This window comes from Sorex fumeus, unplaced genomic scaffold, assembly GCF_029834395.1.
Source record: "Sorex fumeus unplaced genomic scaffold, SorFum_2.1 ptg000061l, whole genome shotgun sequence".
Taxonomy (NCBI): Eukaryota; Metazoa; Chordata; class Mammalia; order Eulipotyphla; family Soricidae; genus Sorex; species Sorex fumeus.
The window spans coordinates 11,815,840-11,840,701 of record NW_026606118.1 but is presented as its reverse complement, the minus strand read 5'-3'; the positions used below and the strand labels follow the sequence as shown (position 1 = coordinate 11,840,701).

The 24,862-nt window shown below is 43.5% G+C and overlaps 1 pseudogene; it reads left to right on the top strand.

Annotated features, from left to right (window-relative positions):
• The first annotated feature begins 16,722 nt into the window (after positions 1 to 16,722).
• On the top strand, positions 16,723 to 17,529 carry LOC130034691 (40S ribosomal protein S2-like; annotated as a pseudogene).
• The last annotated feature ends 7,333 nt before the right edge of the window (positions 17,530 to 24,862 follow it).

Below are 24,862 nucleotides of genomic sequence, written 5' to 3'. Positions count from 1 at the left end.
GCTTGGGCACCTCACTTTTGTGAAGCACTTTGAAATGGATCTGAGAATAAGTCACTGGGAGGGATTGAATGAGGCTCTTTTCATTGCTGGCTTGAAGAAAGCCAAGCCAGAGGTTCATTCTAACACTCTTGTATTCCTATAGTCATGCGTCATTTGATTCAATATGACATGGTGGGTGCAGAATATTCAGTGATTCTTCATTTCCCCTATAGGAATACAAGATGCACACAGGGAAGAAAAATCCCCCAATTTCCAAGGCTTTGCCCAATTAATATGCCACACCTTGCTGAAAACTCTGCTATTGACCTTTGAGAGCACTGTGTACAGGTCATGGGATCAAGTCAGTTTTTATTTCCCAGGTACCTATGTTAGAAAAAAAAGGAAATTAATCGCAATTAAGTCTCTGCTAATAATAATACTTTCTTTGCCTTTGAGAGGGATAAAATAATTATTGGGGTGGAGGTTGTTTTTATTTTGTGAAAGGAAATTCTGTTCTGGGCAGGCGTGGATGTGAGGGGTGGGGCTTTGCAGTGTCTGTCCTGACTGGATCTCATACTTATCAACAGAGGGCACTCTGCTCAGCTCTCCCTGTTTCCTCCCTTGCATGGAAGGGAAATATTTCCAGGGTAGGACCTTGCCTATTAAGTAAGGACAGTCAGAAGTTGGTGACAAATTAAGCACCAACACAATGGGCAAATAGTATGAAGGATTCTTGTAGGAACTGAAAGACAGTTGAAAGAGAGCAGAAACTGATAGAACCAGAAGACTCAATTCCCTGTGAAAGCCAGAGAGGAGAGAGCTGCATCCTTAGGGTGGCTCCATTCTCCGGAGCCGGAGTGGAGAGTGAGCTAGGAAAACCCCTGCCCAGGCCTGCCCAGGATCTTTATCCACCTGCCCTTGGATGTTTAGAGTGAGTCCTCACATCAGGGTGTGGCCTTGGGAGTCACAAACTTTCCCTGATCTCATGTCTTTCATTTTATAAGCCAGGGGAGTAGACCAGAATCCTCTGGGCTCCAGGAATCTTAGGACCTGTTGTCTCAAGGAGGAAGGCTCTTTCTTGCCCTGGGAAGCCTTTCATAAATTGCTTCTCTGCAACAGTTATAGATTATTTCTTCTTCTCAGTGCAAGGGTCAGTTTGGTTTTCCCTGGTGACCTCATTGTCCATAATTCTAACCCAGCAGAGAGGTGTTGAGTTAGCCCAAAGCCCAGTCAAGCCTCAAGAGTTTCTCTTGTGAATGTCTATTACAAAAAGTGGATTTCCTTCCTTTTTAAGTGCTCAGAAGGTGATCACCAAAAAATGGAAATGTGGGAGAACCAAAAAATACAAAGATTTTTTTTAAAATTTCCATCTATACATCTACATTTGGAGGCAACTTTATGTATCTGCACTAAGACTGTGGTTAGAACATAATTCTTTTGTTGTTGTTTTGTTTAAGAAGCACCTTACATAGTATAATATATATTTTTTTGAAATTACGATGCTTGTTTATCAGACTATTGAATGTAGTAATTCTGTTCTGGGTTTCATTTGACTGGTCTTGGACGCCAAACCAGTGAAAAATAATGTAGTTTCTTGGTTTTGTTTTCTTTTAGCTACTGTGTATGTAGTCATTCATGCCTAAGGCCTGGTGATTATTCATTTAAATGAAGATCACATTTCATATCAACTTTTATATCCACAGTAGATAAGATATCACTAATCCAGATGCCTATTGTGGGATAGTGAATGATAGACAATCTTATGTAGCAGAGATTATGCCTGAAAGGGAAAATTATTCAGGGCAGCTAATTTTGCTTTACCAAAATATCAGCTGTAGTATTTTTGGACAGTAGCTAATGGGTCAGTGGGTTCTTTTTAATGTTTATACTTAAATTTTCTTTTAAAAAAATAAAAACAAACAAAAAAATTCTAGAACTTATAGGTGATGTCATACCAGCTAAATCCAAACAATAGTACAACAGAGGGTTCTTCATTATTCATCTAGCATTTTTGTATTCATGTTAAGATACTACTACATTTGAAGTGGGCCGAGAAGACCAGATGGTTGGAATGTTAGCCCAGGAGTCTCTAATAGTTTTAGAAATCTCTTTATTATTATTTGAAGTGCCACTAATGGACAGCTGAAACTTACAGCTGATACTGCTGTTGGGTGTAGGGAATATGCTATGTTCTCTCCCCATTCTGAGGTCATTTAAAGATAGGATCAAGATACAATCGACCTCAGAGTCTAATGTCAAGTAGGAAAGGCGTTCGGGAATTTAGAGAACGCAACCTATAGTAGTAAAGTCTTGAAAGTATTTTTGAGGCAGGCCATTACCAATATCCGTGACATGTACCAGGGTTCAATATTCTTCGTCTGCCCTGTACACCACAAGTGACTAGCTTGACCTGCCAGCCATGTCCAAAATGGCGATTTGAGTTAGGGAAGAGCATGTAACCACTGCACAGTTTCCAGGGAACTATATAGTGGTCTGTGTTTTCTTTTGTTACTTAGCTGCAGACTTGCCGTATTGATTCTGTACTGCTGTCATGCAACAGGTAGGCTAGTTCATCCAAAGAGAAGACCCTATGCAGTCTGGAGAGCTCAACCTCCTAGGAAGTGCAGTCTTTGATCAGTTTTCCCTCGTAACATTGCAAGTATGTTGAAATCATGTCGTTGTCTCCTGCACTTTGTGGGATGAGATCTAAAGGGATTTACTGATGACTGACTTTCAATCACAGTCAAGTGTTCTCACATCAAAATCTTAGACACTGAAATGGTCATTGATATAGATCACTGGTTTCAAATATCCCCATATGAAGCCAGTTCAAATCCTTACTTTTTTTTTTTTTTGGATGTTCCAACTCAGATCAATTGTAGATACTGGGAATGATCACTAGGACTGTAGTAATGTCTGATATTCCCAGACAAATTTGCTTTGGGGAAACCGGTTATTTGAAAGGCAAATAGTTCTATCGTAGCTGATGAGGCAACCAGGATTCTCTTGGTATAAGACTGGGGAGGCTGAGTTCGGATTACACTGCACACTTCCTAGGTGAATGCCCCAGACACATACACTCAGCTAGAGCAAGTGAATTGAACTGTGTTCCCTACTATCCATCTTTCTGTGAGTGTGGTTCCTCTATTTCAAGTTCCATTTCCTCTCCATTTGGTTTCCAGTGAGCGTGGCCTCCTCTGAAGTCATGTAAAACATGTTTTTCTATGTAATTGCTGCCTCTATTAGGGCACTTGAATTTTGCACTGTCTTTGGAGAGATTTTAGAAAATTTTCTATTCTTCTGTGCTGTTTTGTTTGCATCCAAATGTGCCTGAACTTTTACAATATGTAAATGCTGCCATGTTTCCAATCCATCTTCGGTGTGTTTGTACAGAGCTGTGTACTGTGGAAAGAGCATAGAGCCCCATAAACAGGTACCTGATACATGAACCCCTTTGCATTCAGAGAGGTCGTTGGTGATTGAGACTTGAATTAATAAGTGACACAATGCCAGTTTATGTTCTCTCGGAGCGTTTTTGTGATGTTTCCTGTGCACTACATACCCTTCAGTGGAGAGTTCTTGTTTTATGGGGAAAGGCTCAAATGTCAAATTGTGTTTGATGGATAAATACTCCCTTTCGCTGATGCATACTATTATCAGTGTGATTCCATTTTGTCGCAGCTTTGCTTTGTTCAATGAAACACACTTATAAACCTCTTTTTTGCACCTTATAAAGTTAAGAATCCCGTGGGGTGCTCAGGCCCCTGCCAACAACTTTCTCTCCTCTTTGATGTCCAAATAAAGAAGTAAATAAAAGACAATATATCTGGTGTTGAGTTTTTGTTGTTGTTGTTGTGGTGGTGGTGGTGGTGGTTGTTATTTTTATTAAGTTCTATCGCCTGCAATGGTTTACTACTAAAATTAAAATTCTTGGAGGGTAAGGTAGTTAGTTGCCTTGTATGCGGCTGACCTGGGTTTGATCCTTGGTATCCCATTTTGTCCCCTGAGCACCACCATGACTAATTCCTGAGTGCAGAGTTAGGACAAAGCCCGGAGCATTGCTAGAAGTGAAACCCCTCCCCCCCCCCCCCAATCAAAGTGCACGAGCTCAGCTTCAGTCTGCTGCCAGCTCCTGTTCCTGGTGTTTCACACACACACCCCGAGGAGGAACTGTGAGGGACATTCAGAGCTAGGCACACCTGACTTTACTCCTTACCTCCTCCATCTAATGGCAATGAATATTATAGAGCTTCCCTTTCGTCTTCAACAAAATAATGACAGCAACCCCCAACTCACTGTTTGTTTTTTTTTATGTGCACTGTTGTTAAATGATTATTCTCTTTTGGGTTTCCAAACCTAACTTCCTGAGAGCTGCAAGGCTGCAGGGTTATGCTGTAGCTGGGCAGAGATTGTCAATGTCCTGGAGTCTGATAAGACTTCCAGCCCTGGCCAGAGGATTTGTAAGTAGATAGTAGAGCACAATAGATATGATTTTTACACCCACTTTTAGAAGTAGTATGGGCTCTTCTTTAAAAAAGCCTCATCGAGAAAGCAGCTGGGATAGAGAAGGGATCACTAAGTCAGTTATGGCTGAAGGGATCACTTGGGATGTAAGAGGTGTGCTGAAAGTAGATAAAGCACCAAACATGATGGCCTCTCATTATTTGTATTGAAAATCATAGTGTCCATCAGTAGAGAGAGAGTAAGAGGGAAATTGTCTGCCACATGACAGGGTGAGGGGTGGGACATGGTGGGGGGAGAAGAATAATACGGGGGACACCGGTGGTGGAAAATGTGCACTGGTGGAGGGATGGGTGTTCGATCATTGTATGACTGAAACTCAAACATAAAATCTTTGTAAGTATAGCACACGTTGATTCAATAAAAAATAAATAACTATCAAGGAAAGAATGAGGGGAGGGAAAAATCAAAAGATAATGAATGGTGGAGGGACTTTTGAACACTGGTGGACAGATTCATGTAGTATTGAAGTACTATGATTCCTTAATAAGTAATCAAAAATTATATGGAGAGTCAAAGAATTTATAATAATAATAAAAATGCCATGTTCGTGTTCTTGATCACTTGATCACTTGACATCCTGTTACTCATTGATTTGCTCAAGCGGGTGCCAGCAATGTCTTCATTCATTCCTGTTGCAAGCTAGTGTAGCCCAAATGGCGTCTGCTCACTCCAGGAACATGAAGAGCCTCAAACTGATCATTCAGGGTCTTGATGAAAAAGTCTGACCATCTCGCAGATGGGTGGCCACGCGGTCTTTTGAAGTCCTGTGGAATCCATTCGGTAATGGCTCTAGTCCAGCGGTCATCTCCAAATCTCATTACGTGTCCAGCCCACCTGATTTTCAACGCCTCGGCAAACGAGACAGTGTCCCTGATTCTCGACTATCTATGGAGGTCAGAACTCTGGATTCTTTCTCTCATTTGAGTAAAGCATGATACTCCAAGCATCTGTCACTATCCTGGGTCCTCCCATTGTTCATCAATTTGCTCGAGCGGGCCCAGTAATGTCTCTATTGGAGACTTTTGTTGTTACTGTGTTTGACATATCCAATACATCATGGGTAGCTTGCCAGGCTCTGCTGTGCAGGTGAGATACTCTGGGTAGCTTGCCGGGCTTCCTCCGAGAGGGGTGGAGGAATCGAACTCGGGTCGGCCATGTTGGCTGCTTGCAAGGCAAATGCCCTACCACTGTGCTATCGCTCCAGCCCATACTCCAAGCATATTCTCCAAGCATAGCTCTTTTGATTCCTCTTTGGGAGACACGAATAGCATTCTCATCCTGTTTTTGTAGGGCCCAGGTCTCTGAGGCGTATGTTAATGCAGGAAGAACAGTGGAATCGAAGAGATGTGCCCAGAGCCAGAGGTTCTTCATCCTCTTAGCTATTTCTTCAACACTCTTGAAGGCGTTCCAAACCACTCTCTTCCTTCTGCACAACTCAGGTGCCAGGTCATTCACCATGTTGACTTCTCAACCTAGGTACACGTAACTGTTGCATTCAGAGATGTTCATCCCATTGAGAGTGAATGGAATGTCAGGAATGAGACTGTTTCTCATAAACATTGTCTTCGTGAGATTCAGCTGTAGTTTGACCTTTCCACGCTCACGGTTGAAGTCAGCCAGCATTTGTGCCGGTTGGCTAATGTTTGGTGTTATTAAAACGATGTCTTCAGCAAAGCGGAGGTCGTGTAGTTGCTGACTATCTATCTTCACTCCCATTCCTTCCCATTCCAGTCATCACATGATGTTCTCAAGGGTGACACTGAAGAGTTTCAGTGAAATGGTATCACCCTGCCAAAACCCTCTCTTGATATGGATGATCACTTCATTGTAGAATGGTGAGATCCTGGTAGTGAATCTGTAATACAGCTCATGGAGGATCCTGATGTATTGAGTTTGAATGCCCTGATTAGCTAGGGCTTTGATAACCGCTTCTGTCTCAACAGAATCAAAGGCCTTCTTTAAATCAATGAACGTTAGACAGAGTGGCATCTTGAACTCCTGAGAAACCTCAGTGAGCTTGGTTATTGTGTGGATATGGTCGATGGTGCTGAATCCTTTTCAGAACCCGGCTTGCTAGCATGGTTGTCCTTCATCTAGTGTTCTGCTAATCCTATTCAGGATGACTCGAATGAACATCTTGTAGATGACAGACAATAAGCAGATTGGGTGAATGTTGTGGATGGCTCCCTTCTTTTACAGTAGTACAGTCCTGCTGGTTTTCCACTGGGAAGGAACCTTGCATTCAGACAGGTGTGAAGAGCTGAGCCAGTTTATTGATGAGTACTGATGGCAGGTTCTTCAGGTGTTACAGGTCTGACCTTGTCTGGGCCTGGAGCTGTTCGCTTCTTTACCAACAAAATGGTGTGTTGGATTTTGGAAGGGAGAATGTTGGGAAAGACATATCCATCCTGCGGAATTTGGTATGTTGGCAGATGGACGTGCTTATCGGAGAGATCCGAGTAGAAGTCATGAATAATCTTCTCCATTACCTTTCTGAAAGATGTGATAGATAAATCAGGATATTGGAAGGCAGTCATCTTGGTCTTGTAGTTGGCGAAGGATAGGCAGGCATTGTGAATGCTTTTCCCTGGCTTCTGCTGCAGCTGCCAACACTGCTGCTCTTCTCTCTTTGAGGTCTTCCTTGATCGCTTCTCTGCACTGCTTTGCGAGCTCAGACATTTGCTTGAGGTTGCCTGAGGCTTGCGCCAAGCCACATTGGCGAATGTGCTCGAGAGTTTTCGAAGACAGGAGTCTTTTTGTGGCTATCTCTCTCTTGGCGTTCCTCACACAATCATGGAGGTGCTGAACCATTCTATAGTATTCTTCTTCAATGTTGTCAATGATGGCATCTCCCATGTTGTCACAATAGTGCCAAATAGATCCTAGTTGGTGGTCGTTCTGGGAGTTCTTTTTTTAGACTTTGCAGCCCTTTCTCCCTGCTCCATGAAGTAGAATTTTGCATGAAGAAGATGGTGGTCTGATCCCTTTTGGAATTTTGGGACAATAGCAATATTGGTCAGGCAAAACCATCGGTTGAATATGATGTGGCCAATTTCATTGTGGAACCATTCACTGGGAGACTCTCATGTCCAACGTTTAGATTCAACCTTCCGGAACTGTGAGTTACCATGGATGGTCTTGGTGAACATGATGAACTCAGATAGTCTCTCACCTTGTTCGTTCCATTCTAGGTCATGGGTCCTGATGTGGAGTTCTTTAGCTGATCTTCTCGGTCCTATCTTGGCATGAAAATCACTGACAATAATCTTGTACAAAGTGTGGCCTTCTTTATAGGATTTCTCCATCTCCATGTAGAACTTCTCAACTTCTTTTTCATCATAATTGGATGTTGTTGCATAGACAACGAAAATAGAAACTGCTGGCAGTGAGCCACATCTATTCAAGTAATCATCCAATTCAGGTTGTTAGGCATTTGAATGAATCAATGCTCATGGCCAACACCACCGATGTCTCTTTTGTCATATATTCTGAGGAACAGTTCTTCTCCAGTGTTGAAAATGGTGTGATGTGATTGATGCCTTCTCATCTCGGTCAGACCAATGATGTCGTACTTGATCTTTTGTGCTTGCAGCATCAGGTCCTCCATGGATGCATCCGATGCCAGCATACATGTATTGAAAGTACAGACAGTCATTTTTTTGTCCTTCTTAGTTTTGGCAGCCTAGTTCGGCCTTGAGATTTTATCAGCCTCTCCTTCCTTATCCTTCTTAACACTGCCGTATTGGTGGCTCTTTCAGGGTCAGGGGAATGAGTCACATTGTATTTATTGGTTTTGGCATATTGAATACGCCATATGTTGGTGTTAAAAAGGAAGACAGAAAGGAAGGAAGGAAGGAAGGAAGGAAGGAAGGAAGGAAGGAAGGAAGAAAGAAACAAGGAAAGAAACAAAGAAAGAAACAAAGAAAGAAAGAAAGAAAAAGCCTCACCCAGCTTTTTCCTGCATTGTGAGATATGAGTCTTACCCTGGATGCTCTCCGGTGCTACCTCCCATGTCTACAGTCTCAACAAGAATGTTCTTGCCACATCTACAACCACAGCTCAGGCTCAGGCAAGTTTGGCTTTCTCTGCTCTTCCACCAAATCAAATGAGTCTCCTGAAAGCGTGGCTAGGCCAGCAAAAGCGTCATTCCATATGACCGTCAGCTCTGGTGTTGAGCAGATTTGAAGGGCCTGGGTGACAGTAAGGGTATGGAAGCAGATGGAGGCGAGAGTGCCTCAGATTCACACTGTACATGTCCCAAGTTTGACTGTGTTCTAGGCATAAACATTTCTCATTGTTTGATGCCTTGGACACATTTGAAAAGTGCTGAGCTGATAGTTTTGACATTTTGCTTTTATATTTGCCTTGTGGAAAGAGGATTTCCCAGTCTTCTCATGGGGCTATACCCGGAAGTCCTCATCTCCTCACACCCCACCCCTCCCTGATCACCCTCCCTAGAATGTCAGGGAAGTGAATTGTCTATATCTTCCGGGTGTTATTTCCAGAGCACAGCAAGTTTGTGGGAGAATGTTGAGCAATGGTGGAAGTTGAAAATCTCTCCCTCCGCGTGGGTCAAAGGTCAAGTGCTTTAAACAGACAGAGTTCAACTCACTCTGGCTCAGATCCCATTCCCCAGTGTGATATTGTTCCTGACTTTGTGGTGGGAGCAGATGGTGGGGAACAGGAGAGACCACATAAACGTAGAAGTGCCATGTCTATGTTGGAATCTCCAAAAATAAGGAAGGTCTCTCCTTGGCAGCAGATTTTCCTTCGGTTCTATAATTTGAAGTATATGCTTGGCAAAGCCAGCTTCAAGTTCACATTCTTACCCACTTCAAATTGCAATTTATGTCACCATCTTCAAAAGAGAAAAATGAAGAACATAGCACAGGGGCCAGAGCGATAGTACAGTGGAGATAGCCTTTGCACTGCATGGCGCTGAGTGGGGTTTTTATTCCTGGCATCCCAAGTGGTTCCTCGAGACCATCAAGAGTCATCTCTGAGCACCTCAGGTGTGTCCCCCTCCCCCTGAAGAAAGACCTGGCACAGATGACCTGAAAGAAAACTGCCTGCAGACATTTGATGGCCCCCTGCAGAGGGGGCCACTGGACTGTATTGTATTCCCTACAGCAAAAAGCACCTCTGTATGAATCTGAATGTCAGTAAGTTTACATGTTAACATTCTCTTAGCAGCTGCAATGATGTTTGCTTTTCATTTCAGCCCTGAGACACAGCACATGCACAGTCAAACACATATAAGCTCTTTTATGAGCTGCGTCACCATGACCAGCACCAGTTTTCTGCAGAAGCTTCTGAGAAATCCTCCTTTCATTACATGAGGTTATATATATGATTACACTCACCTTCCAGAAAAGGCAGTGAACGTCATTGTGTGGTTTTGGTCTTTGGTTTTTATTTGGGGGCTATACCTGACAATGTTCAAAGATAAATCCTTGACAGGGCTCTGGGGACCATGTGTGGTGCTAGGAACTGAACGTGGGTCAGCCAAGTGCAAGGCTGGCAACTTGCCCTCTGGCATACCTCTCTGGCCCTAGAGGCAGGGAGTTTCAACATAGCCATTCTCAAGGTCAGATGGCTTGGGAACCACAGGCCTTCATTTGGAACCCTTGACTTCAAAGGTGATTCAAATTTCTTAACTGGGATCTGAGCTTTCTACTTGGAGTCCGCAGGAAATGATCCTGTCATTTAGATAGCATTGATTTTTTTTTACCTTTTGGGCATTATGGTTTGCAATACAGGTACTGAAATGTTATCCTGTATATCTCATTATCTACTTTCAACACTCAATTCTTGTCCAAAGTGATCATTTCTATTATATTATTGTTATACTGGTCCCTTCTCTATCATAACTGCCCTTTGCCCCGCACCCCACAGATTTGTGGAAAGCTTCAAAAAGATGAGAGAGAGAGAGACAGAGACAGAGACAGAGTAAGTTCCTGCCAGAGAGGCAGGCAGGCAGGAGTGGTAGCAGGAGGGATACTGGGAACATTGGTGGTGGGCAATGTCCACTGATGAAGGAACGGGCATTTGAGCATTACATGACTGAGCTCCCCCAAAATAAATAAATAAATAGATGATATTTATTTTTTTAAAAAATTGTTATAAAGACACCATGAGTTTTAGGCATACTCTATTCCAGCACCAGTCCTGCCACCAGTGTCAACTGCCCTCCACCGGTGTCCCCAGCTTCCCTCCCAGCCCCTGTCTCTTCTTCCTGTTACTTCGCCAAGCTCCCAAGATCGCACCAGCCCCTTCGCTGCCCTGGATTCTGGCAGAAGCAGCAGGCAAGCTCGAGGTGTCTTTCCTGTGTGCCTTGGCACCGCAAGCAGCTCTATTTCTAGTCGATGACTTGGGAACTTGAAGACTGAAGTGAGACAGCAGGACCTACTTCCCAGGTGTCAGGTCCACTCCGTCCCCTGGGACCAGCTCCTGTCTCCTGTCCCAAGCCCCCTTCCTAATCACAGGACAGTTGTCAGCCCAACCAAATGAAAGTGGAAAGACTAAAGCAGGAGCAAGACAGCAGATGGACAAGTACATTTTAAAGTGGTTTTGAAACTCGGTGGGATGCACTCAGGGGCCTGGCCAGTTAGGAGCACAACAGCCATTCCTAATGGGCCAACTCTGAGCACTTGCCAAGAGCCAGTCACCCAGAAGGCCTCAGATGACTGTCCTGATGCAGTTCCCGTGCAGCCTCTCCACACTCCTCCAGCTCTCTTTTTTGTTGTTGTTGGTGGTGGTGGGCGGGGTCACACCCGGCAATGCACAGGGGTTACTCCTGGCTCATGCACTCAGGAAATACTCCTGACAGTGCTTGGACACCATATGGGATGCTGGGAATCGAACTTGGGTTGGCTACATGCAAGGCAAAGGCCCTACCCGCTCTGCTATCACTCCAGTCCCCTTCAGTTGCCTTTTGACTGAGAAATCAATAATGATGGCACAGGTCAATGAAAGGTTTGTGAGTTAGCCAACATCTTTATGGGTTGATTGATTTCTTGAGCTCATTCCAGCCTCAACTGAGTGTCAGCTGTGAAGATGCCTGAATATTTCCTTGTTTACAACCAGAAAGAACCTGTTTTAAATATTTCAAAACATCCTCTAACCATTCTTATGATCCAATCCATTCTCAGATGTGAAAAATAAAAATGTGTATAGGAAAAGCAGTAGGCCTATGGAAAGACAGATAGCTTAGATAGGTATATTTCCCATTGCTTTGATAGCACAGCAGTAGGGCGTTTGCCTTGCATGCGGCCAGCCGGGGCAATCCCAGGTTCAATTCCTCCGCCCCTCTCGGAGAGCCTATCAAGTTACCAAGAGTATCTCGCCCGCACAGCGAAGCCTGGCAAGCTACCCATGATGTATTCAATATGCCAGACACAGTAACAATAACTGTCACAATGGAGACGTTATTGGACCCGCTCAAGCAAATCAATGAATGACGGGAGGACAGTGCTACAGTGCTACCACCCACTTTTAGCTCAGGACCACAGGAGCCTGGGTCCAGGAAATAGAAAGACTTGGATCCAGACAGAACAGAAACAAGATAACTCCAGGCATTTCCCTATGGAAAAAACTGCTAAGCTTTGGCGTCACTTTAAAAGATTGTGTCAGGAGCTGAAAGCAATATGGACTCGTTGCTTTGTTTTAAATTAATTTCTATGTTTGCAAAGAGACAGAAAGACCAAAGCGATGCCCTTTTAAATTCCCTCTGCCCCATTTGCAATCAAGTGTCCTGAAAGACGAGTTCTTCCTATGCAACAGCGCCCCCCTAACCCCTCATACACACAGACCATGTCTATTTGTGATAGTGGGTACTCACACCTAAGCAACTGCCGAGGCTGTCCGTGGTAATTTAAAGGACACCAAGTAAAGTAAAGGGAATGTCAGTGGGATGCCGCACTGCTGGACCTATGCCATCAATCAGACTAAGAATAACCTGGCAGGGTGCACAAGAGCAGATTTATTTCTCATTGCCAGGAAGGAATCCTCAAGTGGGTAAATCTTAGTAGACAGTTGTGAAAGCTGTCTCATGATGGTGGTCTGCAATGGGATTTTATAGCCTTTTGCTTCTGGGCCTGGACTGTGACATGAGTCTCAGTTTGTTGCCTTGTTGGATCTATCGGGGACTGCAGAGGAACCAGGAAACTCTGGGAAAGGGACAGTTTGGAAGTCTTTGTTTATTTTCCTATCCTTTGGCCTCCATTGGACTGATACAATCTATTTGCTGGGGCAGAAATCACTAGCACATCATGCAAAGATTTTTGCAATTACATTGTTATATCTGTTGCAACCTATGAAGTTCCTTGGCTCTCCAAAAATGACAAGGGATATTGCACCACAACAAAATGATAATAGTGTATGGGATTGGTTCTCTTGTCCAAGACTGTTACTATACCAACTGGGGCAGAGGAAGTCTCTTAAGCATCTTGAAAGGCTGGTAGCCAGAAACCAGCCAGGAGAAACAAACCATGTGAGTGTCCCAGGTATACGCTATTTGGGGGGCCTCCCTGATTTTTGCAGACGAAACTCTCGTGAGATCTCATCACCTGACCCTGACCTTTCTCTTTCAGGTGGGGCTGAAGGGGATTGGGACCTGATGATGCTTGACAAACATGGCCAAACTCTTTTGTGCAGGCCCTTCGCATAAGAATGGGTTCAGATTTGCCTACTAGGTAAGATGCTGAGGACCTCAGACTGCCATCTGATTGATGACTCTCAGAAGGGACTCAGGGGAGTGGGAGGAGGGGGAAAGCTCAGTGCTTAGTCATTCTCCCACCTCCCACGCTTCTAACTTTTAGGAAGCTGCTACCCTAGAAAGTCTTCATGGTATTCATGGTAGCCATGACTCATCTTTTCAACCCCTTCCTCCAAGATATTGATATTTTCTTTTTTATTGAGCACCTTTAAGATGGAGTTGGGCCTTCCTTCCTTTCTTTCTTTCTTTCTTTCTTTCTTTCTTTCTTTCTTTCTTTCTTCCTCCCTCCCTCCTCTTTCTTTCTTTCTTTCTTTCTTTCTTTCTTTCTTCCTCCCTCCCTTTTCTTTCTTTCTTTCTTTCTTTCTTTCTTTCTTTCTTTCTTTCTTTCTTCCTCCCTTCTCTCTCTCTTTCTTTCTTTCTTTCTTTCTTTCTTCCTCCCTTCTCTCTCTTTCTTTCTTTCTTTCTTTCTTTCTTTCTTCCTCCCTTCTCTCTCTCTTTCTTTCTTTCTTTCTTTCTTTCTTCCTCCCTTCTCTCTTTCTTTCTTTCTTTCTTTCTTCCTCCCTTCTCTCTCTCTTTCTTTCTTTCTTTCTTTCTTTCTTCCTCCCTTCTCTCTCTCTTTCTTTCTTTCTTTCTTTCTTCCTCCCTTCTCTCTCTTTCTTTCTTTCTTTCTTTCTTTCTTTCTTTCTTTTCTTTCTTTCTTTCTCTCTTTCTCTCTTTCTTTCTTTCTTTCTTTCTTTCTCTTTCTTTCTTTCTTTCTCCCTCCTCTCTCTCTTTCTTTCTCTTTCTTTCTTTCTTTCTTTCTTTCTTTCTTTCTTTCTTTCTTCCTCCCTCCTCTCTCTTTCTTTCTTTCTTTCTTTCTTTCTTTCTTTCTTTCTTTCTTTCTTTCTTTCTTTCTGTTTTGGACTAGAAATAACGTCTCCTCTCTGAGGTGAGGCTCAGACAGTTCTACAAATCCTTAATCTCATATCTCATGTAGGTGGTGCCATTGATTTCCTGAGCGGGATCACCTGGCAGCACAGGACTCCCTGCTGTCCCCTGAACTTTGGGATCTCAGAAAGGAAAAGATCCTGCCTCTTCCGAAGATCTTTCTCAAGGCTTCCGGGGAATCAGCAGGAATGGGGCAGAGGGGACCTTAACGGTGATACAGTTTAACAGGTGATCCTTCTTGTTTGCTCAGAGGTTGGGATCTTGTGAAGTGGCCTGCTGCCACTTCCCTGGGAGCTTCAGGAAGCACTTTTGTGAGGGATCAAGTAAGAAACATTTGCCTTGCACGCAGTCAACCAGGGTTCAATCCCCAGCATCCCATAGGGTCTCCTGAACACAGAAGTAATTCCTGAGTGTAGAGCCAGGAGTAACCCTTGAGCATTGCCAGGTGTAAGGAAAAAAGACAGAAGGCAAAAAAAAAGCAAGAAAGCAAGAAAAGAAAGGTCTCAGGCAAAAGAACCAGTGCCTCATATTATTTATTTTATTTTCCAGAAACTTTGCCATTTACAAAAAGTCAGTGAACCTTTAATGACATGACATATTTAGATGGATATAATGATGTAATTTGAAAAAGTCCTTTTCAGGATATGGCTATGATTTCTGTCCTAACTCCAGCATTAGAGTTCATCACCCACCTGGAGGTCACAGGGAAGGAAATTTAACAAAGATTTTCACTTTGTCCCACTCCCCCAGTACCCACATTCCTCTGCAGGCCCTGGTAATCTCATGATGACAAGGCAGCAACAGAAACCCACAGCATAGCTTGTACCTGGTAAGAGAAACAAAATCCCAATGAGGATCCACCGTCTTGAGAATCCAGGGTTGTTGTCACTCAGGACCTGGTTACCCTGTTCAAATGTCTCTTCTTGGTGTGGCCAAGTAAAAAACATGTTCTTATGTCACCTAGCCCTGCCATGATGAATCTTCTTTTACCATGGGCAGGAGTCCACCACTCTATGGCTAGCCAAGTAGACACCACAAAAGAAAACTAGTAAAATGTCTAAAACGTGGGGACTATCCCCAGCATCCCATATGGTCTCCCGAACACTTTCAGGAGTGAGTCCTGATGCAGAGCCAGAAGTCACCCCTGAGCTTTCCATGCTGTGGCCCAAAAAAACAAATTTAAAAATGGGGAAGGGGGGACGGAACAATGGTACAGCGGGCAGGGCACTTGCTTTGCTTGCAGACAACTTGGGTTTAATCCCTGGATCCCTGTAAAGTCACCCCCCCTCCACACACCCATCCACCCACCAGAGCCCACAAGACTGATCCCTGAGCACAAAGCCAGGACTCAGCCCTGAGCACCTTGTGGACCAAAAACTGAAAAGAAAGAAGTGTGTTGGAGGATCTAGATTGTCCCAGGAGCTGTTTCCAAAATTTGCGTTTGAAATAAGGCATCACTGTCCCTTCAATCTTGCCTGCACTGTAACCACACACGTGTTTGTGTATTTCATCTTCCTGATGACACGGGAAGAACCCATCCGAGATGCAAATGCTTCTGTAAGTTCATTTCACAGAAGAGAGATTTACACAGCTGGGCAAGCTGGGGCCATCCCAGATATTTTGGCTCCCAACTTTCAGATCTAGGGGGAACCTGGGAATAGTTAGACGAAAAGAGGGACTTAGAAACCTCTACATTCTTCGTTCCTCTCTGATTCCCATGCTGGTCCTTGGAACCCACTAGGAGAGCAGAGTAGGACTGGGACGTGGCTTCCCCAGTTCGCTGGAGTGGTCAAAGGCCTGGGGCAGGAGCAGATTCAGGGAAGAAGCCAAGCAGAGCGGTGAGACATCAGGAGAAGTGGTTGTGACTTCCCGATCAGGGTCCCTGTCTCCTGTGTCCCTTCACCTGCGGGCCTCAGAGTGACCTGGCTGGGCTGAACTCACCTCCCAGCCAGGTGTCTTTGGGAGGAACTGGCAGTTTAGAAAGTTAGGTTTTCCTTGAACAAATTCATGGTCATTTCTTTCATGCCAGCTCTTCTGATCTGGGTGCCTCTTTGGCACTGTGAAGAGCAATGTAGGAGAATCAGCCCTGGAGTCTGCTACTTTTAATAAACTCGGATAACTGCTACTTCGTGTGTATGTGTGAAGGGAGGGGGATGGTTGTATGTTGAACCAGAACAGACAGTGCTCAGGGTTTACTCCTGGTTCTGTGCTGTGTGATCACTCCTGGCAGTGCTCCAGAGGGAGGGTCATACATGGTGCTGGGAATCCAACTAGGGTTGGCTACCTGCTAGGCAAATGCCCTAGCCACTGTACTGTCTCACCACTGCTCTAGAAACTACCTTTCATACATATCTTGTCACCCTTAATCTTGAAACTATAGAAATGGTGGTATTAGTTAAAAAGAAAATCAAATTGTTTTGTCTCCTCAATGCAAAAACAGAAGTACCCTTTCCCCCCTTAAAATTGTAATTATTATGATTACAGCAACTTAGATCTCAAAAACAAATCATGGTCTTGTCACAATTTAAATAAGTTTTTCATTTCTTCAAAAATACACCAAAAGGAGAACGAAACTGATGGTGTGGAGAGCCTGGAGGCCTGAGGACCCTGGAACAGGAACTTGTGGCTGTTTCTGTGGGGGCTTTGGCTGCAGCCTCCAGGGTTGTGGTCATGGCCATGGCCGTGGGGCTCATGGAGGAAGGTCGAGAACAAGGAGTGGATCCCGTCACTAAGCCAGGCCACTTGGCCAAGGACACGAAGATATAGTCTCTGGCAGAGATCTACCTCTTCTCCCGCCCAGCAAGAAGTCAGAGATTATTGGACTTCTTTTGATTTCTTTTCTTGGGGTGATCTCTCAAAAACGAGGTTCTGAAGACCCAGGCCGGTGCAGAAGCGACTCTGGCTGGCCAGTGGACCAGGTTCAAGGCCTTCTTTGCCACTGGGGATTTAAGTAGGCACGTTGGCCTAGGGTGACATGCTCCAAGGAGGTGCCGGTGCTCTCTGTGGGGCTGTCAGCCTGGCTAAGTGAGGCTTCTGGGGAAACAAAATTGGAAGTCCCCCACTGTCACCCTTGCAAGAGGATGGGCCACTGTGTCTCCCTGCAGGTTGGCCTCATCCCTGCCCCTGGGGGCACTGGCACAATCTGGGCACCTATAAAGAAGCCGCTGCTGATGGCTGGAGTAGATGACTGTCCTACCGTGGCCAGGGGCTACACTGCTGCTCTGGGAAGCTTCACCAAGACCAGGTTCAATACCATCTCCAAACCTGACAGCTGTCTCTGAAAGGAGACCATGCTCACTAAGGCTTCAGGTCAGGAAGTCCCAGGCCACCTGGTGAAGACCCACGCCAGAGCCTCCATGCAAAGGAACAGGCTCCAGCTGTGAATAACACGTAGTTTATACATGGCAAATAAAGTGACTTAAACCAGGTGAAAAAGGATAAATAAGTGTTTTATGTTATTTCTCTCCTTATGACTCGATTCACAATGTTAAGCCTTGACTGTCATCTATATTTCTCTAAATTCTTTCTTGGTCTGATACTATGGCTCACATATATGAACTTTCTTGGATTGAAAATAGGGTATTCACTCCTGGGAATATATCCCAGAGAGGCAAAAATGTATAGTCGAAGTGACATCTGCACTTGTTTGTTCATTGCAGCACTCTTTACAATAGCCAGAAACTGGAAGAAACCTGAATGCCCAAGAACAGATGACTGGTTAAAGAAACTTTGGTACATCTACACAATGGAGTACTATGTAGCTGTTAGAAAAGATGAAGTCATGAAATTTACATACAAGTGGTACAATATGGAAAGTATCATGCTAAGCGAAATGAGTCAGAAAGAGAGGGATAGACATAGAAAGATTGCATTCATCTGGGGGATATAAAGTAGCAAAGTATGAGATTAATACCCAAGAATAGCTGAGATCAGCACCAGGAAGATTACTCCATAACTTAGAGGCCAGCCGGGTATCCTAGAGGAAAGGGCAGTTCAGATAGAGAAGGGAGCACCAAATAAAGGATGTTTGGAGGATCCTCCCAGGAGTGGAGATGCATGTCGAAAGTAGACTATGGACTGAACATGTTTGCCACTCAATGCCTCTTTTGTAGACCACAACACCCAAACGGAGAGAGAGAACACAGGGGATTGCCCTGCCACAGAGACAGGGGGGATGGGGGGATGGGGGTGGGAGGGATATTATCCATGGTGGTGGAAAATGGGCACTGGTGGAGGGATGGGTATCTGATCATTGTATGATTGAAACCAATGCACAAAAAATTGTAAATATACAACTTTAAAAAAAATAAAATAAAATAAAGGGAAAAAAAAGAAAATAGGGTATTATAAAAAATTATACACTTATACATATATTATTTTTTTTTTTTGCTTTTTGAGTATCACACCTGGTGATGCTCAGGGGTTACTCCTGGCAGTGCTCATGGGAACATATGGGATACTGGGAACCAAACCCGGGTCAGCTGAGTGCAAGGCAAAGGCCCTACCCACTGTGCTATCGCTCCAGCCCCCTACACGTACATTTTTGGAAATAAAACGTATAGTGAACATCTTCCCCAATAAATATAAAGAGGGTGCCCCAAATTTTAGAATATTTGCATTATAATAAATCATGTATATGCACTTTAATCCAACAGAAAATATCAATGATGACTGACATTTTTGTTACTAAAAATGTAAACCATTGTCCAGAGAGATGTATAATGGGTAGGGTTCTTGTCTTGCATGTGGCAGACTGGGTTTTGATCCCTGGCATTCCATGTGGTCCCCCAAGCCCGCCAGTGCAAAGCCAGGAGTAACCTCTAAGCACTGCTGAGTATAACTCAAAAACTACAATAAATTTTTAACAAAATAAAAATTTAAAAAATTAATACAAATTTAAATTGCAGATCCCTTACTCATGCTCCTGAAGGTCACTAGCACATTTGTCATTGATTTGAAAAGTGACCAAGTAGTTCTTTATTTCACAGCAACTACAAAAATAATTCCAGATAGACTGATTAGATGAAAATACAAGCAAACATTTAAATATTCTTGAGAGAATGTTTCTTTCCAGGGTCTACATAAGAAAAATAACATCCAGGTTTGATGATCTAAAAATAAAAAAAATTGGTGTGACTAAAGCAACTATGTGTAGCTTCATTTTATAAACAAGATGCAACTCAGTGGAAGATGATGACAGCCAAAGCATGTGAGTGAAGGGTAGGGAATACTCTTCTGAAGAACATTCGCTTTCGGTGGCCAAGATATGAAAGCTGAGCTCTGAAAATTACTGGCTATGTGTCCCTGTTGTGCCTCATCTCATTTGCCTTGTAATTTGCGTTTTTATCAGCAATGTTCCCAATTGACTTGAAAAAAATTAATAAAATACGCTTCCCATTAAAAATTAATAAATAAAACAATTATGTCACGTCAAGAAGAATGTTGTACAAGGCTTATTTGTTCTTAATAGCAAATATTTCTTTGAAAATTGTATAAAAAAATTTATGGGTTTGGGGAGCCATACCTGGCAGTACTCAGGAATACTCCTGCCAGGGTTTGGACGACTATATGTAGTGCTGGGAATTGAATTGAGCCTAGGTCAGCTGCATGCAAGGCAAGTGCCTTACCCACTGTACTTTCTGAGACTCCATAGGAAAATGTAAAAATTTTAAAAAGTAAAAAGGTAAAAGGTAAAGGCCCTCCCATTGATTATCGATTTGCTCGAGCGGGCCCGGTAACGTCTCCATTGGAGACTTTGTTGTTACTGTGTCTGGCATATGGAATACTCTCGGTAGCTTGCCGGGCTCTCCGAGAGGGGCGGAGGAATCGAACTCCGGTCGGCCATGTTGGCCGCGTGCAAGGCAAACGCCCTACCCGCTGTGCTATCACTCCAGCCCTTTGAAAAGTAGAAGACTATTAAAAAGTAGAAGCCTTTAAAAAGTAGAAGACTATTAAAAAGCTGACCTCACACGATTAATACAAATGGAGCAACACACTATAAACAGGTCATGAGGGTGAGCAATTTAAAAGAGCAACTGTTACTCTAAATAGGCAATATTTTAGAAAATGAATAACATCAAGCCCTGCCCTTCTAGAACTAGTAGGCATAGGGGGAATTAATATGGAGCTTCAAGCAGATACTGATCTTCAGAGACCAGGATTTATTTGGCTGTGGGTAAGGCCTAGAGTTCCACATTTAATGAAGTTCCGTGACAGATCCTAAGCTAGATAATTTGGAGATTAATCATTTGGAAATTATGTTCTTGATTTGAAAATAATTCTCATAACCTGGAAACCACTGTGTTGAATAATATTTTTGAATATCTATATATTTGTTTTTGAAGATATACATTTATATTTGCTCGAGCGGGCCCAGTAACGTCTCCATTGGAGACTTTGTTGTTACTGTGTCTGGCATATCGAATACTCTCGGTAGCTTGCCGGGCTCTCCGAGAGGGACGGAGGAATCGAACTCGGGTCGGCCATGTTGGCCGCTTGTAAGGCGAACGCCCTACCCGCTGTGCTATCGCTCCAGCACACATTTATATATTATTTAAATTTGTAACTAGAACACCATGATTTATCAAGTTGTTGAAAATACAATTTTTCAGGCCTCAAATGTTCCAACACCAATCCCAACCCATGTGACCTCCCCCCATCAATATCCCAATCTTCAAACCCACCACCTCCTTGCAGGCACAATCAAATTTACTTCATATTGTTTGTTACAACACAAAGGCAAATGGAATTATGCAACCCCAGATCAATAGTAGTCAGTTTGTGATAATTGTTGTATCTCACAATGATTTTACTAAAGTCATTGTCTGAGGATCTACCGTGCTGGCTGGTGCCAGTTGAGCCTGCTGTATTGTTTAGGCTCATTGAACTTGGTGATTCTTCTATGTAACCTTGTTATCCAATTTATTGTGATCCTACTGGCTTGATAGTACTACAAAAATTTGAGGTGTCGCATGGCCACATATGTGGCCGCATTCCAATGAGATTTGGGATAATTTGGTGGCTTGGCAGTTTGCTGAGGTTCAGTTGTGGAACTGGGCCATTTCCAGCTCACAGGTGTTGAATATGACTGGGATCTTCTAGGTCTTCAGGCAGGAAGGAGAATCTGCCTGCCCCCATTCCAAGAAGACCCCAAAGTTATCAGCCTAGACTAGTCTATGTGGAAAGATTTGACAATACCATATTCTTTGGAGCTGTGACACTGGGATTACAATATTTTTTAAACATAGATGAATAGAATTATTTTTAAAATGATAGTTTCACAATAGAGATGTTACTGATACCCGCTTGAGCAAATCGATGAAAAACGGGAGGCCAGTGCTACAGTGCTACTGAACTATTCAATTCAGATAAGAAGAACATATATGCATTGATATGTCTTTGGAATACATTATGAAAAAAATGCAAGTAACCAAATAATAAAAATAAATCTCTCCCCTCCTACTTTAGGTACAAGGAATTGAACCCAGAGCCTCACACATACATCAAATAGGAGCCACATCCTTGGTCCGAGGTTTGATTTTTTTAATGCATCTGTATGCTGTTTGAATAGGAAAACCAAAGGCATAAAAATACAATATTAAACATAGTTGATGGTGACATAGAAAATTGTTCATTTTCCTTTAGAAAACAAAAGAATATTTTGTCAGTTGAGTGGGTGTTTTTTTTTAAACATTAACTTTAAAATAGAGAAGAGAAATGGAAGTCTGTTCAATGATGTGTTATAATGTTTAACAAAGTAAATATAATTTATTGAAATAATACGCAGACATACTTTAATAGCATATGTGTATACATGCTTTCTATTAATATAGAATATACACATATCTCTTATTATTATAACATTATACTATATCTAGTGCTGCAATTAAGACAGCAATGGAAAGATAAATCAACTGCACAAAACTGAGTCCACATTCAGAATTACCTGATTGCCTACTATTTAATGAATCAAAGATTATAAACTGGCTGGGGAGAAGGAACAGGGTCCCATCGCTTGCCTCTGTGAGCAGCTGGAGTGAATTAAGGGAGGCAGGTGATGCCTCTAAGCCCAGCCTGAATGCTGAAAGTATCACTGTCTTAGGAAGCTTCTAGATGCCTCTGCTGCCCTGGCTCCGAGTGCACTGCAGACCACAGACTTAGTCAGACCAACTTGCAAGCAGACTTCATGCTTAAAGTTTCCAAGGAGGTGGGTTACACGGATGTGGAGACCTGGGCTTCAGGAGGAGCTCGCTGCCTGGAACCATCACTCACGGGGGCCACTGCTCAGCAGCTGTGGCTTTCTTTAACTGGGGATGGTTTGGGCCATGACCCACTGTACTCGGGTTAACTCCTGGCACAGTAATCAGGGATCCTTCCTGGCAGGGCTCAGGGAACTTTTATGTGTGGTGCCAAGGATTGAACCAGGTTAGCTGCATGCGAGTTAAGCACCTCACCCATTATCCTATTTTTCCTGCCCAGCGTTGCTTTCTCCCCCCAGACACTGATGCACCAAGATGCCCATCAGGCTGGGCCTCACATGCATCCATGAGGCCTGAGATTCACCTTCCCTTGGGAGCTCAGGGTTTCCTCTCGACCCCCTATGACCCTGCAGACCACCATCTGGGCTCCAGCTTACAAAGGGTTTTCTCCTGATCAATTGGCCTTTTCCAATTCAGCTCTGTTCCTGCTCCTTTATAAGGGAAGTGATTTTTTTTTGTGCTATTGTTTTGAAGCCACAATCGACGGTGCTCAGGGATTGCTCTTGGCTCTGTGCTCAGGAATCACTCCTGGAGGATCTTGGGGGACCATATATGGTGCTGGGAATTGAACCCACATGGCCGATTGCAAGGCCAGCACCCTTTCTTCTGTACTCTCTCTCCAGCTCCTGACTCCCACTCCCCTTAAAAAAAATCTCTTGGCTGATTCATTTTATGGTCATTTTCTTTCTTTATTTTTTTTTCTTGTGCTTTTATTTTTTATTATTTTTTATTTTTAATTTTTATTAGTGAGAAACCATGAGGTACAGTTGTAGACTTACAAATTTTTGTGCTTGGGTTTCTATTATACAATGATCAAATACCTTGATGGTCATTTCCATATTTTAGAAAGATTGCATCCAAGTTCCAACTGGCTTCCTCGACTCAGACGAAATGTTCCCTGTGGCCGCCAAGCCACGGCTATAAGCCCGCTGCCCTGTTTCCTATTAGCCTCTCCCCTTTCCAACAGCTTCTTCCCAAGATGTTCCCTCCCCACCACAGAGTAGAAATACACGCCACCACTTCCTGCTTCCTGTGTACACAACAGACAGAATCCCTGCGTGGTCTCTGAAGACCTTCCCGTGGCCCAGGAAGGCTGTCCCGGGCTCCAGTTTTTCTCACTGACTCCTCAAAAGGAGGGGTCACATCTCTGTGAGAGTCCCAAAGATAACCAGTGGCTGATGTTAAACTCTGAAGCACATAAGCTCTTTTCTTAAAGTCTCACCATATCTTAGTCCACTCAGGATAAAAACTCTGCCCTCCTCACTCACCTTCTTGGCACTTCCTGGGACGAAGTTGAAGGTGGCCTCAGCGCTGGCCATCACGGCACCAATGTTGGTTTCCAGAGACTGATGCTGTTCCCTCTGACAGAAACCTACAGTCAAGGATCTAGAAGGAGAGGGATTTTGCTACACACTAGATGTTGGGTTGTGTCTTAGACTCAGTCGCTCTTTTAATCCCTGAAAGAAGGTTTTGTTTCTCCTGCGTTCCCTTCTGGTCTCCTTAGGGGTTTTGGCTCTCAGGTTCAGGATGTGGGGAGGGAGTGAACACCTCCCTGTTCTTCCTGGTTCTTCTTAGACTGAGATCAACGTCAGAGATGCAGGAGAAAGAATAACTGTGAGTCCACATAGACACGGATTCTAGAAAACCTAGTGGGTGAAAACGAGGGTTCACATCCGAGTTAGGATATGAGGTGGGGCCCTTTGTGGAGAGAGAGGGCACCCCACTCAAGAGAAGAGGGGATTCAGATAAAGGAAATGTCATGTTTTGGAGTTAGATGTCTGCCTGTCTGCCTTGAACTCCAGTCTTCCTTCCTTCCTTCCTTCCTTCCTTCCTTCCTTCCTTCCTTCCTTCCTTCTTTCTTTCTTTCTTTCTTTCTTTCTTTCTTTCGTCAAACCCAGTGATGAACAGGGGTTACTCCTGACTCTGCACTCAGGAATTACTCCTGGCGGTGCTCAGGGGACTATATGGGATGCTGGGAATTGAACCTGGGTCAGCCGCATGCAAGGCAAATGACCTATCTGCTGTGCTATCACTCCAGCCCCACTTTTTTTTTAAGAAGAAAATTATTTATTTTTGTTTTGCTGTTCTTATATTTTTATTTATGTCTTGCATGTAAATACTTGATTTTATTGCTGGTATTTTATCCTAAATTCTGGGAGCTGTTCTAGATAGAATATTTGGAAGTCTTAAAAATGTCTTTTTTTATTGATACAATTCTAGAAATAAAATCAATTAGATAACAGAGCTCCAATATTAAACTCAATAAAGAAAATCAATTCATGTGAAAATTGTTATATCTGATCCCAGGGTTGTTAAGCTGCTGACTAAGAATTTATTAAGCTGTGTGTTGCTAGTGGAGCCTTCTGTGTTATTGTTTGTTGGGTTTAGTTTGCTTCTATCATACTTTCCTGTCTGATGTGCTCCTCCTGGAATTTCAATAGTGAGGAATTAGGAAGTG